The sequence below is a fragment of the Podarcis tiliguerta genome (genome assembly GCF_965153285.1).
Source record: "Podarcis tiliguerta genome assembly, chromosome: 17".
NCBI classification, from domain to species: Eukaryota; Metazoa; Chordata; class Lepidosauria; order Squamata; family Lacertidae; genus Podarcis; species Podarcis tiliguerta.
Window position 1 is genome coordinate 36,212,960 of NC_139550.1, and position 13,574 is coordinate 36,226,533.

General features: G+C 42.6%; 1 protein-coding gene across 11 annotated transcripts in view; it reads right to left on the reverse strand.

Annotated features, from left to right (window-relative positions):
• Positions 1-9,988, reverse strand: part of WNK3 (WNK lysine deficient protein kinase 3) — an 87,873-nt gene extending 77,885 nt beyond the window's left edge. For 8 of the 11 annotated variants that reach the window (XM_083419155.1, XM_083419165.1, XM_083419163.1 and 5 more), the window contains exon 1: positions 6,193-6,401. The gene's annotated coding sequence lies outside the window, so the exon portion shown is untranslated. Of the gene's footprint in view, positions 1-3,912; positions 3,984-5,908; positions 6,030-6,192; positions 6,402-9,900 lie in introns of those variants that run through there. The other 3 variants (XM_083419158.1, XM_083419160.1, XM_083419159.1) reach the window with 3 other exon arrangements.
• Positions 9,989-13,574: the final 3,586 nt, after the last annotated feature.

The window sequence follows — 13,574 nt, forward strand, 5'->3', positions numbered from 1 at the left end:
AGTGAAATTCCATCAATATCTCATTTATGTAGCTCTGCTCTCTTTATGCAATCAAAAGGCTAAAAGAAATTCTAAATTCAAATATGCTATGAAAATTAATCATAACAACCTTCTTACTATGTAACAATAAATGTTATTAATAGCTACCCCAGCACCACCAAAAAGACAAGATGGGGCAAAATGTGAATGAATTCACAGGTGCAACTTTGCTGCCAAGGTCATTAGCAAAAATGGTACTAAGCGAATATGCTAACAGGTGCAGACATATGACATATGATCAACAGTTCACCCTTGAGGCCAAAAGCCAGCTGAGCCAGTGACATTCCCATGGTGACTCTTAACTGCAGAGAAGCCCCAGCTTGTATACACAAATGCTAGTTTTAAAATGGTTCATTGTTTTTGTTCTTTTTTAAATCAACTACTTCATTTGCTCACCATGTCATTTTAGAAAACAGAGACTATGTGATCACGGAAATGTTGGGGGCAATTTAATGTTTTTACTTATTCGGGGTTCAGTTTTGTTTTACCTTTTAGTCATCCCAACCATGGAGACTGTGGTTGGGTTACAATGCACTGAGCCCACAAATTAGCCAGACTGAAACTAGTAGAACAGATAAAAAAATACTGAGAGAAAGCACTGGCTATCTGTCTTGTCTTAAAGTAATAAAATGCAACTTAACAGCTATAACTTGGGAGGAAAATACTTAAAACAAAATTGAAGAAAGTATCTAGACTTGAATACAGTGGAGAATGGCCAAGATTATAATTGGCCACAACTGGAAGCAAGTCAGCAGTAGACAGGATTGCCAAAAAACGCATCTACTATGCCATTTTGGGTTCATCTCCTTTAACATAATGCTATATTTAAGCCATAGGAAGCAGCAATACTGACCTTGTTTAGCACTGGTGAGGTTTCAGCTAATAATAATAATAGTAATTATTTGCATGCTGCCCATCTGACTGGGTTGCCCCAGCCACTCTAGGTGGCTCACAACAGAGTATGAAAAGCACAATAAAACATCAAACATTAAAAACTTCCCTAAACAGGGCTAAAGTAATGTTATCTAGCACTGGTAACCATATTTTATAAAATATGCCAATAAACATATATTTTAAATATGGTTGCCAATGAGAAGAGGGAGTAACAGGCTTCAGTTGCAGTAGGCTGAAGGTGGATATCAGAAAACTCTTCCATATTATAAAAATAGTTGGGCACTAGAATGAGTCGTCCAGAGAAGTTATGCAATCATCTTCCTTAACCTTAAAAAAAATGGCAGAACAATGGAAACCTACCATTGCAGAAACTTCAACTGGATGATCCTCAAGGTCCCATTCAACTCTATACAGAAAAACAATAATAATGCTGTTTCCACCTATGACTATCTAATCCATCACATCTCTTCTGGCACTGAATGCTTCTGGATTAACTTCTGACTCACATTAAAGAAACTTGGGCAGGGTAACAAATGACCAGACAGCAGATTCCCCTTCCCTGATCCATGATTCTTCAAAATCTTAGCCATCTAATAGAACAGATTCAGTCAGTTATAAGATTAATCATATCTGTAATCTGAATAATCCACATAAATATTTTGGAACAGAGTCTCTAGCTATCATGGGTATAAAACTTTGCAGGGTGGAGGGAGGGTTGCAATAAAGAGATCTGAGATCTCAGAGTCCTCTATGACAGATGAGAAAGGACAGTCCAGAAAATTTTCTTTTGAGGAAGTGTGGTGGGTGGGCTTGGCCATACAATTATAATACAAATGATCAACACATTCAGTGTCAGAAACGAATCTCTAACAACCACAGTAACTGAAATTGCCTTAGCATCAAAATGATTTCTACATTGGTTCCTACTTGTAAGTCTCTGATGAGGAAACAACAGTCATAGTTGATGCTGAACCTTGTTTCAAAACAGCATTCATAGATGGAAGAGGTTACAGTTTTACTGACAGAGAAAAATAGAGATTCTGGTTAACAAATCAGCACATCTATAAAGTTAAAAAGAGCCAGCTCACAAGTTTTGGCTACCTTCCACAATCAGACAAGCTATGAACATAGATGTATAGTAGCTGTTAGCCAGAAATTAGATGTAGGATTGGTTTTTGGCTAAATCAAAAAGTGATTGAAGCTTAAGCCACTTTAAATAAGCTGTCCAGCATGAATGAAAGCAGCAGCAGCATAGGAACTAAGGGTTTTAGATGCAAGCCAGGAGCTCACCTTAGCCATGAACTCACTGGGTGACTGCTGAGAAGACTCAACTTCAGCCCTTCACCTTTATTAGAATTACTTTGGTAACATATAGAAAGAAGGCTCAACACTAAAAAAGCACTATCTAAATGACTATTAATATTTTATGGGAAGAAGAAGAAGAATATGAAATCACAGGGTATTTTGTTCTTTAAAAACTCCATTATTATCATCATCATCATTAACGTTTCTAAAAACAAAGGGTGAAATAAAATGTTGCCATTTTGCTCATAGAATGGCTTTTGACCCACCTGAGGTGTCTACTAAAGTTAGGCAAGGAGCGGTGATTTTTGACAATTTGCCCTTCCAACCATGCCTGTTGAAAATTTGTTCCAAACTGTTGGGTGACCCTCCAGAATAGTGTGGAAGGTGCTGCAGGAGGCTGCAGTGGGAAGGAGAAAATCAGCAAAAATCACCTTCCCTTCTCTTATGTTAGCAGACTCCTCAGCTGGATCGAAAGCTTTCCGCTTGAACTGGATTTCACCCAAAAGATTTTCTCCAGTACGCTTTCTTCACAATATGCAAAAGCTACTCTTCCCATGTGTTCATTCTTAAAGACTACGTTGAAAACCCTGGACAAGGCATGGGAAGAGCCAGAAGTGTTACAAATGCAGCATCTGCCAGAATATCAACTCTTGAACATAACATATACTTCAGAAATGTCAAGGAAATGTCTCAACCTCACCTATGCAGAAAAAAATGATTTAACATTTAAAATGTCTGCTACTCTTGGAATATAGAACAGCTGTGACTTTGTAGCTGTTCATTTGACAAAGAGCCATATACTCAAGCTATATTCAGGACTGGGAAAAGTTCACCTGCAAATTAGGAAAAATCTGTTTGAGGCATTTAGGAGAGTTTAAACAGATAGTACCATATTCATTATGATCAGTAAACAAGCATTGTAACTATGCTAAATCTACATATCCTAGCCAGTAGAAAAGAAACATAAGACAAACCAGGAACCCTGACTTATAAGCAATGCTTTCTCTATCTGTACTATCAGAAGTGTGATTTGGTCCTCCATATTTGATCACAATGTTCACAGAACTACCTATACTTCCAATTCAGTCTTTGACTGTCTCTTTTACTCAATGTTCCTCCATACTTTAGGCAAAATAAAAACTGCTAGCATCACCTACTATGGCTCAGAAGGCAGGTATATTAAAAAAGGGAAGAATCCATATCATGTTGGATATTGAGAAGTGAGTATAGGAAGCAAAAAGGCAGCATACAAAACTAAAACAATAATCCCAAAGCAATCTCCTGCCCAACACTCAAGGAGAAGTCCAGAACTAACCATGCCTATGGAGGGAAGGAATGCCCACCTCTTATTTTGAGAGAGGTACAAAGTCTAGTGTTAGGGTTTACTACTAGGTCCAAGAAACAGAACAGTTCTCTTAAATTTTACACAAAATCCAAGCTTGTCTAGCCTAATAGGGTTGATAAAGGGAGCTCTGGTCCCTTTCTGGTCCTGTTCTAACTGCTTCAATAGGAGTCATTTGCTGCCACTTTTTAAAAGTCACCCACAAACAAATTAAAAAGATGGATAAAATACTAAATTAGGTAACATTGTTGTTAACTCTACAAAATAATACAACCTTGTAAAGAAGTCCACCAAAGCTATAAGAATGCAAAAAAAGAGAAATGTATACTAACCTACTTGGGGCTAGCTGACGAGTGATGATGAGTTTGATTCCCTTCTGCAGTCTGTTGTGTTTCTATGCTGGCTGCAGAAAAGGGACAAAGCACTCCATCTCACTCACCTACATGGAATTCCTTGTTGCCCATGGCTACCAGGCTAGTGCTGAAATGCATAGTCTCTGATGCTTAAACTATTCAGTAAGGGACCCAACCTCTTTTAAGGAGTCTTGGTCTTTGACCAACAGCAGTGTTTGGGTTCAGCTACAAGTCAAAACTGTCTGCTATGCTCCCGAAAGATACGCACACAAATAACAGCTGGCTAATATTTTTTTTTAGAACTGTTGGAACTCTATATGACTTTTATTTAAAATGTACATTTCAACAGTAACTTAAAATAATCTGAATTGTTTCTGCTTTCAGGTTCTATTCTAAGGAGCCTTGTATTTTTTTAAAATCATAATTGCAGACACTAGCAATAAACTCATGGACAGGGGACAGAGGCTCCTTCTGATGAGTGGTGTGAATAAATCACAACATTCTGCAACAGCAACACCCTCCCAAAGAAACTCAGCACCCAACCAGAACATCAAACACCAACAACTACGATGGAGCACTGTATTTTTCCTATTATTTTTGAATTCTGCTATGAAGAAAAATTATGTTTCTTTTCTTTTCCTTCTTTCCCATTCTTAGGGACCCCACCACCACCACCCTATTGCCAGAGATCCTTCCATACTGCCAAATCAACAACAGCTTAATGGAATCTTGATCTATGCATTGCACCTTTCTGAGACAAATGGATATCTAGAAGCCAAAATTCCAAGTCACGGGGGACTTTATTTCCACTTTCATGACCCAGATACTAAAATCTGCTGCTCAGCTCCCAAGTTCTTACCTTTCTGCCGGCAACAGGAACTAAACCAGGAACCTAGATAGCTGCAGGATATATTTAAATGCCTTTTATTACAGTCTCAAACCATGAGCAAAATTTCATAATACAACTAGGAAACCTGGGTTTGTCTGAGTGATACTTTTTAATGCACAACAAAAGTATGCAGAAAGCACTCACCAACCTATTGTCCCTACTATTACATGACTTTCATTTCAAATGCAACCTAAAGGCAGCTGGATATTAAAGTATCAAAAAATAACATGATATAAGGTACAAAACAGACAAACAGCTGCAATGGTTCTGAAGAACAATTAATAAAAATCCATCTAAGGAAAGCAAAGGAACTATATATTTAATTTGGGTGATCAGACAAGGAGAGATGCCCCAGATGGAAGTGCTGATCAAACCCCCCCACCCATCCCAATTGAAATATTTCACCAACAAAGCTAAATTACTCAAACAGCACAATCCTATGCATGTTTACTCAGAAGAAAGTCCCAGGATGTCCCGTGGAGGATATTCCCCCAGGAAGTGTGTTTAGTATTGTAGCCACAGTTATTTTAAAACAAACACAATCTACATATACACTCTCCCCTCTATGAGGAAAAAAAACCCCACTGATGAATCCAGTCTGCAAAATTCCTAGGGGTGGAGGAACTACACAGCCACACACAAAAGGTCTTAAAAAAAAAAAAATCCCGCAGAATGAGGTTGATACCACAACACAGGAGGGTAGATGCAAACAAACAATAATAGAAAGCACATACAAAAGGGAAAATAGAGGGTTTTTTTAGGCATGTGGTTAATAGGACATTGTGGAACAATGAGAGTAAAAGCCACAAATAATTTAAGAAGAGGCTTTCTTCTCTTCCCCTATCTGGTCCATTGGAATTCTATACACACGAACTCTGCCTCTTTCCTCCACATGCTAAATAAAATAGCAGTATAAAATTCCAGCTCTATCGTTCCTCCCTGCCTCATCATTTTTGAGCACATGACTCACCCAACAAAGAAATTCCATCCATCGTGACCCCCCACACACCTGTCTTTTGAACACCAAACAACACTCACAGATTAAATCACCCCCAGCCTGGGGGTGGGGGGACGACTAATTGATACCTCAAGGCTGCACATATTTTCTAGGAACTAAGTCGTGTTGATTTCAAATAATTTAATTTCTAAGTATTGGTACTTTAGATAATAACATAAATCCCCGGCCGGATCCATTTTCTACTCCAACCACCAACACTCCCAACAGTGCTCAGCACGGCGATTCATCCAGACATACTGTAGTCACATGCACAAAAGCCGCCCAGACCCCCTCCTCTTTTTGCGATCTCTCTTCTTCCCACCCACCCATCCTTTAGGGAACAAAAACCATCCCTAGACCACCCCCTTCTTACCCAAATGTGTAAGGTTTGGGCTAGCGCCCGCGGGGAGGCATCTCTCCATCTCTGTGGACTCCTCTCAAACAAACCCCATGGAAGCAGTAAAAAGGAGGTGGGGGATGCTTACTGCATCAAGGGGGAAAAAGACCCCCACCTCCTTACAAGGAAGAACTTCCGGGTAATGGTGAACCTCGTCTGATAAGCAGGTGAAGAGCAATCCTCTCCCTTCTACCTTCTGTCTGGGCTGTACTATTCGGAGGAAACCCCTCCATATATACACAGAGAGCAGGAGGAGGAGGAGGAGGAGATGGAAGCAGAGGCAGCCCTCGTACAGCTTGACATGCCAACAAAGTCTCAATGAAGCAAACTACATGGGGTAAACCATCTGCCCTATAAAAGAGAGGGGGAGAAAGATACACAGAGATGGATGGTGTATAAAGGCAGAACACCCGGATGTCAAACGAATATGTTCTTTCCCATCTTCAGCAGTGGAGATTTCCACTCTCTGTGAGAGCATTAAGTAGGCAGAAATAAGACATGGTGATAGTATTAGCTCACTTCTGCAGACACATGTCATTTAATTTAGTCGGTTTAAAGATGTGCTAGCATGACTATGCCAAGCTCAGCAAAACGTGCGTGCGCACACACAGACAGCCTCACGTTCTCAGCAGCTCTTGTGCAGGAACAGAACAGCAACCACAAATTTACAAATGCAACCATAACATGCATAGCAACCACAAATTTGCACATTTTAATCAGAAGTAAATCACATTTGATGCTCATACACTACCAAACTCACAGTTCAATGCGAAAATAAAAACATGAAAATTACACCAATTTCCACAACCTTTGTCTTTCTAACATATACTTCATTGAAAATACTCTTATCTTCCAAGACCAGAAACAAAACTGAAAAGATCACACATACTTCCACATTTATTATAGAGCTTCAATCAATTTTAAAACTTTTGTTAATTAAAATGGCATACTGATTAATCAGGATTTTAAATGGTTTAAATACAAGTAATTTTAAAAAACAAACACAAATTATAAAAACAAGCATGGCGAACATCATTTCAAAAGAGATGGTGCCTGCTACAGTACATGTGTGTATCAAAGGGACCCCTGATCATTAGGTCCAGTTGTGGACGACTCTGGGGTTGCGGTGCTCATCTCACTTTACTGGCCGAGGGAGTTGGCGTACATGACTAAGCCGCTTCTGGCGAACCAGAGCAGCGCACGGAAACGCTGTTTACCTTCCCACCGGAGCAATACCTATTTACTTGCACTTTGACGTGCTTTTGAACTGCTAGCTTGGCAGGAGCAGGGACCGAGCAATGGGAGCTCACCCCGTCACGGGGATTCGAACCGCTGACCTTTTGATCGGCAAGCCCTACGCTCTGTGGTTTAACCCACAGTGCCACCCGCATCCCATTTAACAAAGTAGTAATAGTCAATTACATTTCACTCAGAGTAGACCTATTGAAATTAATGGACAGGCCTTAATCATGTTAATTCATTTCAGTGGTTCTATTCTAAGTAAAACTTAGCTGAATACCACTCAATAGTCTGTGACTGAGGGGGTATGAGTTCTAATGTAGCAGAATGGATTATACCACTTCAAACTGGAGGTTGGGCAACAAAATTTTGAATGCTCCACAGTTAAAAGCTATAGCAGCAGACAAAAATGTTGTGGTAGATAGTAGTCCCTTTCTTCTCAACATACTGGTGTTCTTCTTGCAGGGAACATTTTATACGCAGGAGCATAAAAAATGGCAACCCCACCTGCAGTCTGAAGTGATAAAATACAATTTCTAGCACCCCTTTCTGTTCCATGAGTGAAGCAAGCCTAAGGAGAAATCTGTGCCCCCACTTTCCAAAATCTACTGTAACACACAAGGGCTCACCAGCAAAATAAATAAATGGGAAAGGGGTTTCTCAAACACAGGAACATTGAAAACCACCAAACTAATGGAACAGCAGGGATACTAGAGCCTAATCACCAAAAGCTGGCTTTCATGGTTTTTGAACAGACCCACTCCGTTTCAACTATTCTGCTGAGACAATTGCTTTTGGCTCTTACTGAAATGCATTCACAAAACGAACACCCTGCTTCAATAAAAACAGGGCTCCTAAACCTTGTAAAAAGGAGTATTCCAAACAGTGCACTTCCTCCCATCACAGTATAGTAGAAAAACCTATGCTGAAATTCCCTTTTCTGTTAGGAACATAAGATGCCTCCATATACTGAGTCAGACCATTGGTTCACCTATCACAGTATTGCCTGCACTGACTAGCAGCAGCTCCCAAAGGTTTCAGGCAGGAGTCTCTCTCACCCTTATCTGGAGATGCCAGAGATTGAACTTGAAACCTTCTGTATGCAAAGCAGATGTTCTTCCACGGACCTCGTGAAGGCACAGGACCACTATCCTATACAGAATTTATAACTATTGCCAGTTGATGCAATCATAATCCTTTTCAGCCTTCAGAGACTGGTCGATGTACAACCCCTGGTGTGCTGGAAGATATATCCCATAAATCTTGAGGCCAGCATTGCTGTGTAAGAAAACCACTCGTGGAGGGCCATAGCTCAGTGATGGAGCGTCCACTATGTATGCAATGGTTCAATCCCTTGGTTCAATCCCTAGCATCTCCAGGGATAAACCCACACCCAATCTCAGTCCCACAAAGAATATGCCTCCAATTACAGGGGCCATTTTTATAGCATTGCTTTGTTTGACCATCCACTCAAAAATGTGTTGTTTTTAATTGAAAGCCCGTAAGAAACAGGAGACCAATATCCCCAAAGCTACCTGCTTTCCTGCAAGCAGAAAGTGTGCTGGAAAACCTTGGACAGAGATATGAACTGTATCCGGCAGCAGCAACTAGCACACTGCAGATGACCAATAAGAGAGTAGTTGGGAACCTTATGTCCTCAAAATATGAACTAGGGAATGCATTCCTGTAATGTGTTGCTGCCAGGGTGAAGGAATGGCATGCTTTAGTTATTCTCAGAATTAAAAAGAGTGGACCTTTCCGTTCTTTCGTGCACAAGTACTCATAGCTAATGTCCCCCTTCTTACTCCATATTATCACATCTTTATTCTTATCCAGTTTCTGCTTCATTCAGATCAGCTGCCATAGCCAAATACTGTAAGCATATTGCCTCCCGAATTAAGAACATGTGTGAGGGAAATCTACAGCGGAAAGTGAAGGAGGACCAGAGGCAAAAACAAAACGCTGCAGGGCTCAGAAACTCCGGCTTGATCGATGCCCACAAACATATCCCCATCCCGTTGGAGACCCAGCCTAGGCTACGGTGGTTACAGTGCCAAGGAAGGCGATGCCCGCCAAGACACCGCTTCCAATCCCTTCTGGGCGGCCTCAGGCCCGCCCCCTCCCCCGTCCTACCTCACCGGGTTATTGTGGTGAGGAAAGCGGGGGGCGGCACGGAGGCTGCCTTGAGCCCCTTGCAAGAGAGCAGGGCACGGATGTGAGCTTTCGAAAAGGTGATTCGCAGGACTTTTGCACTGAGGAGCGGAGTCGGGACCACGCCGCTCCCCGAGACCCTCTCCGACGGAACCTCCATTTTAGTTCACTGACCTTTCTTCTTTGGGGGCGGGTAAAGCGCCCCCCACCCCTCACTCTTGGGCAACTACTTCTCCACAGACACTGAAACTACCCCCAGAAAAGACCCAGCTGCTGAAACCTCCGTTTCCTCACCATCGCCCGCTAAGATGAGGCGAGGCGGGGAAGGAGGGCGGAGAGGCAGCGCGCGCCAGGGGAGAGAGAGAGAGAGAGAGAGAGGATAATCCCCATTGACTTGACTGCGTCTGCCAGCAGCAGCTCCCCCCCCCCCCCGCAAGCCTTGGCATCGGACTATTTGCGCGCGGGGTTTCTTGGGAATTGTAGTTTCTTCTTGTGGGAAGAAAGCGGGCGGGCGCGCGGGCGGGGAATGTGGCGGGAGAGTAGCGGCGGGTGAGCTTCCACGTCGGCCATTTTGCTTTGCCTCCCTGTAATGGGAAGGGATGGGGGGGTCGTTGCGTTGCCGCGCATTTTAACGGGAGTTACCTCAGTGTTGACAAGAGAAGGCGCGAAGGCCATGCATTGAGTTGTAAGAATTCTAAGGTCTCAAATGTAGAGTAAATGTTCATAAATGTACACGGCAAACACAAAAACATAAGTATATAAACTAGGTGACTGAAATAGTACAGGAGAGCAATCCTGAAGCACATTTTGACTCCCCAATTGACCTCGAATATTTCTCTGCAAGGAGGAAGGAAATGGGAAAAGCTTTCCAATTATCTTTGGACTGTAAGGGCTTGCACCTCCTTGCAAATATGGTCTGGCAAGTATCAGTTAGGCTGCGCAAACTATCAATATGCGTAAGAGATTCAGGAACTAAAGTATTTACCCTCTAAAAGGAATGGCCAGGCTACCTAGAAAATGCAACCAAGTAAAGCATCATCAGGTATCCTGGCAGGAGAGAAGCAGCACTCAATTTTTTGCTGGAGAATGCCTCCTTCTGTGATGCATGTATGATATTTTTGGAGGGTGGTCTTGGGCTCTTTATAGGGGCTTGTGCATCATTGTTCTGGGTCTCTCCTACCTCCTTGCAGGGAGGGGAGGGAACTCCTGCAACAAAGATCTGCCTTTCTTTTGTTGTAAATAAAAATATGCCCTTTTCCCTTATGGGGTATCCAAGAGCCCATACAGAGTCCTTACATAGGTTCCCTATTGGTAGGAGAAAATAACAGAGGCCAACCAGAGAATATTGAGAAGCAAAGCAGCTAGTAAGATTGATCTTTATTGATCTGTTGCAACAGGGTGCTCCCCTCACACGCAGGAGAGGAAGAGGACCCCCAAAATTGCTGTGCAAGGGCTTATAAAGACTTTTGAAATTCCCATTCTCTAGATCAAGACCACCCCCAGAAACATTATGCATACATCACAGAAGGGGTGTAACCTAAGACCACCCCTCAGATACATCCCACCTACATCACAGAAATTTAAATGTTGTTTTTCTCCTTGTCACAGTTTATCTCCTGTCTGGCAAGTTAAAAAGGTAAAGGTACCCCTGCCCGTACGGGCCAGTCTTGACAGACTCTAGGGTTGTGCGCCCATCTCACTCAAAGAGGCCGGGGGCCAGCGCTGTCTGAAGACACTTCCGGGTCACGTGGCCAGCGTGACATCGCTGTTCTGGCGAGCCAGAGCCGCACACGGAACGCCGTTTACCTTCCCGCTAGTAAGCGGTCCCTATTTATCTACTTGCACCCGGGAGTGCTTTCGAACTGCTAGGTTGGCAGGCGCTGGGACCGAACAGCGGGAGCGCACCCCGCCGCGGGGATTCGAACCGCCAACCTTTCGATCGGCAAGCCCTAGGCACTGAGGCTTTAACCCACAGCGCCACCTGCGTCCAAGTTACTTGATTGGATTTCCTGGGGAGCCTGGCCATTCTTTTATAATGGTAAAATACTTATTTCCTGGGCCAGGTCACAGGCTCGCACCTTATTCAAACAGACATATCCTTGAGACAAGATTTGTGAGGAAAGAGACAATGGGGAGGCTTTTCCAGATTAACCTTGCAGAGAAAGGATTTGGTCAGTTGGTCAGTTTAAGAATCAAAATGGTTCCAGGTTGGTCTTCCTGTGTTGATCTATGTATGTGCAGTTATGAACATTACCATATATCTAATACCATAAAATTCCTATCACATTATCTCCTATCACACTTTCTATGGATCTTGCCTCCATCCATTCATCTCTGACCAATCATGGACTTAGAGGACTCAGTCCCTTGGGGAACTGGGCAGCAAAAGCCAACCCCCCTATTTTTTCCTATAACAACTGTTCTACTGGAACAGGTTTTTAAAAGTTTTCTTTTTTCTTTTTTAATCCACGGCATGCTATTTTCTGCTGCCCCATGGTCCCCCTTTTTTTCCAAACAAAGCAGCAGAAAACAAATGTTATCAACTTCAAACAATATGTGCATCTTTCTGGAAAGAAACTACAGATATAGATTATATTCCTGCACTCCTATATACCCATTCCCTGGGAGAAAATCCCATTGAATACAGTGGAGCTTACTTCTGAGTAGAAGACATGTATCAGTTTGTGTTGCAAGTCACTAGAGGACAATGCCAATTTGTGCTCTTGTGGGTTTTGTGCCACAAGGCACCTGATCCATAATTTTCCTGATGGAATTCAGCAAAGATGTGAGATGTGATCATGAGAGTCAGGTATTAGTGTCTGGCTGTAAAAAATAAAATAATAAAAAAAATCAATAAAGATCCCCTACCCAGGATTTTGCACCATTGTAGGGCAGATCTTCTACACTCATAATCTCACATTGGGTCCTGAGGTATGTTTTTTGGGTGGAATGTGAGGAGAATCTGCACCGGGAAATTATAATTGAAATAAATACTGAGGACACTGTCAGGATCAAAAATTCCAGGATCCAGAACTATGTGAACGGGAGGAAGGAGGCGCCCAAATACTTGTGACTGGTTTTATTTTGCCATCATGCATGATGTTATCAGTTCACATTCTTCCCCTTGCTTCCTGCAATTCTCTTAAGGATTTCCCAGACTGGCACTATTTTTGTGTGATTTTCAATCACTTGCAGGCAAATTCAGATTGTATCGTTATACTTGTTTGGGAGTTATTGCACAACAAATCCTCTTCCCCAAAAGACTGGACTTTTTGTGATAAGGATAGTGATAGGGAAATGCACTTGGAAATGTGGGGTAAAATTTGCTTGATGCAACATTATCTAACCTCCCCACAAACAAGTCTGAATGAATTCTCAATAAATAGCCAACACTGTCTTCTCTCCCTGAAAACAAATCAGAATAAACAGGTTATCTGGAAGCATTCTTGGCTTTATTTGGTCCTCAGGTTTGACCTGAGAAAGATCTTGTATCTGCTTGCCCTTGGCGGGAAAGGTTTTCCCCAGCTAAATGGCTTCCTGCCATTCATGGAAAGAAGATGCATTAGTGTTTGTGATATGTTTTTCAGGTCTGCCAGCTAAGTCAGGCACTGACCAAAGGTCTCAGAAGGGTCATGGTCTGATGACCACACCACCACTCATTGGCCCCCTGGGCATGGGCGCAGCCATAATTTATTTTACTGTGGCCCTGACCTAGCCACTGTGATCCACGCGACGGTCACCTCCAGACTTGATTATTGTAACTCAGTCTACGTGGGGCTGCCCTTGAGACTGACCCAGAAACTCCAGCGGGTGCAGAATGCTGCGGCGAGACTCCTTACGGGGTCTTCGCTGAGAGATCACATTCACCCAGTGCTTTACCAGCTGCACTGGCTCCCAGTGGAGTACAGGATCAGGTTTAAGGTACTGGTTTTAACCTTTAAAGCCCTATACAGCCTAGGACCCTTGTA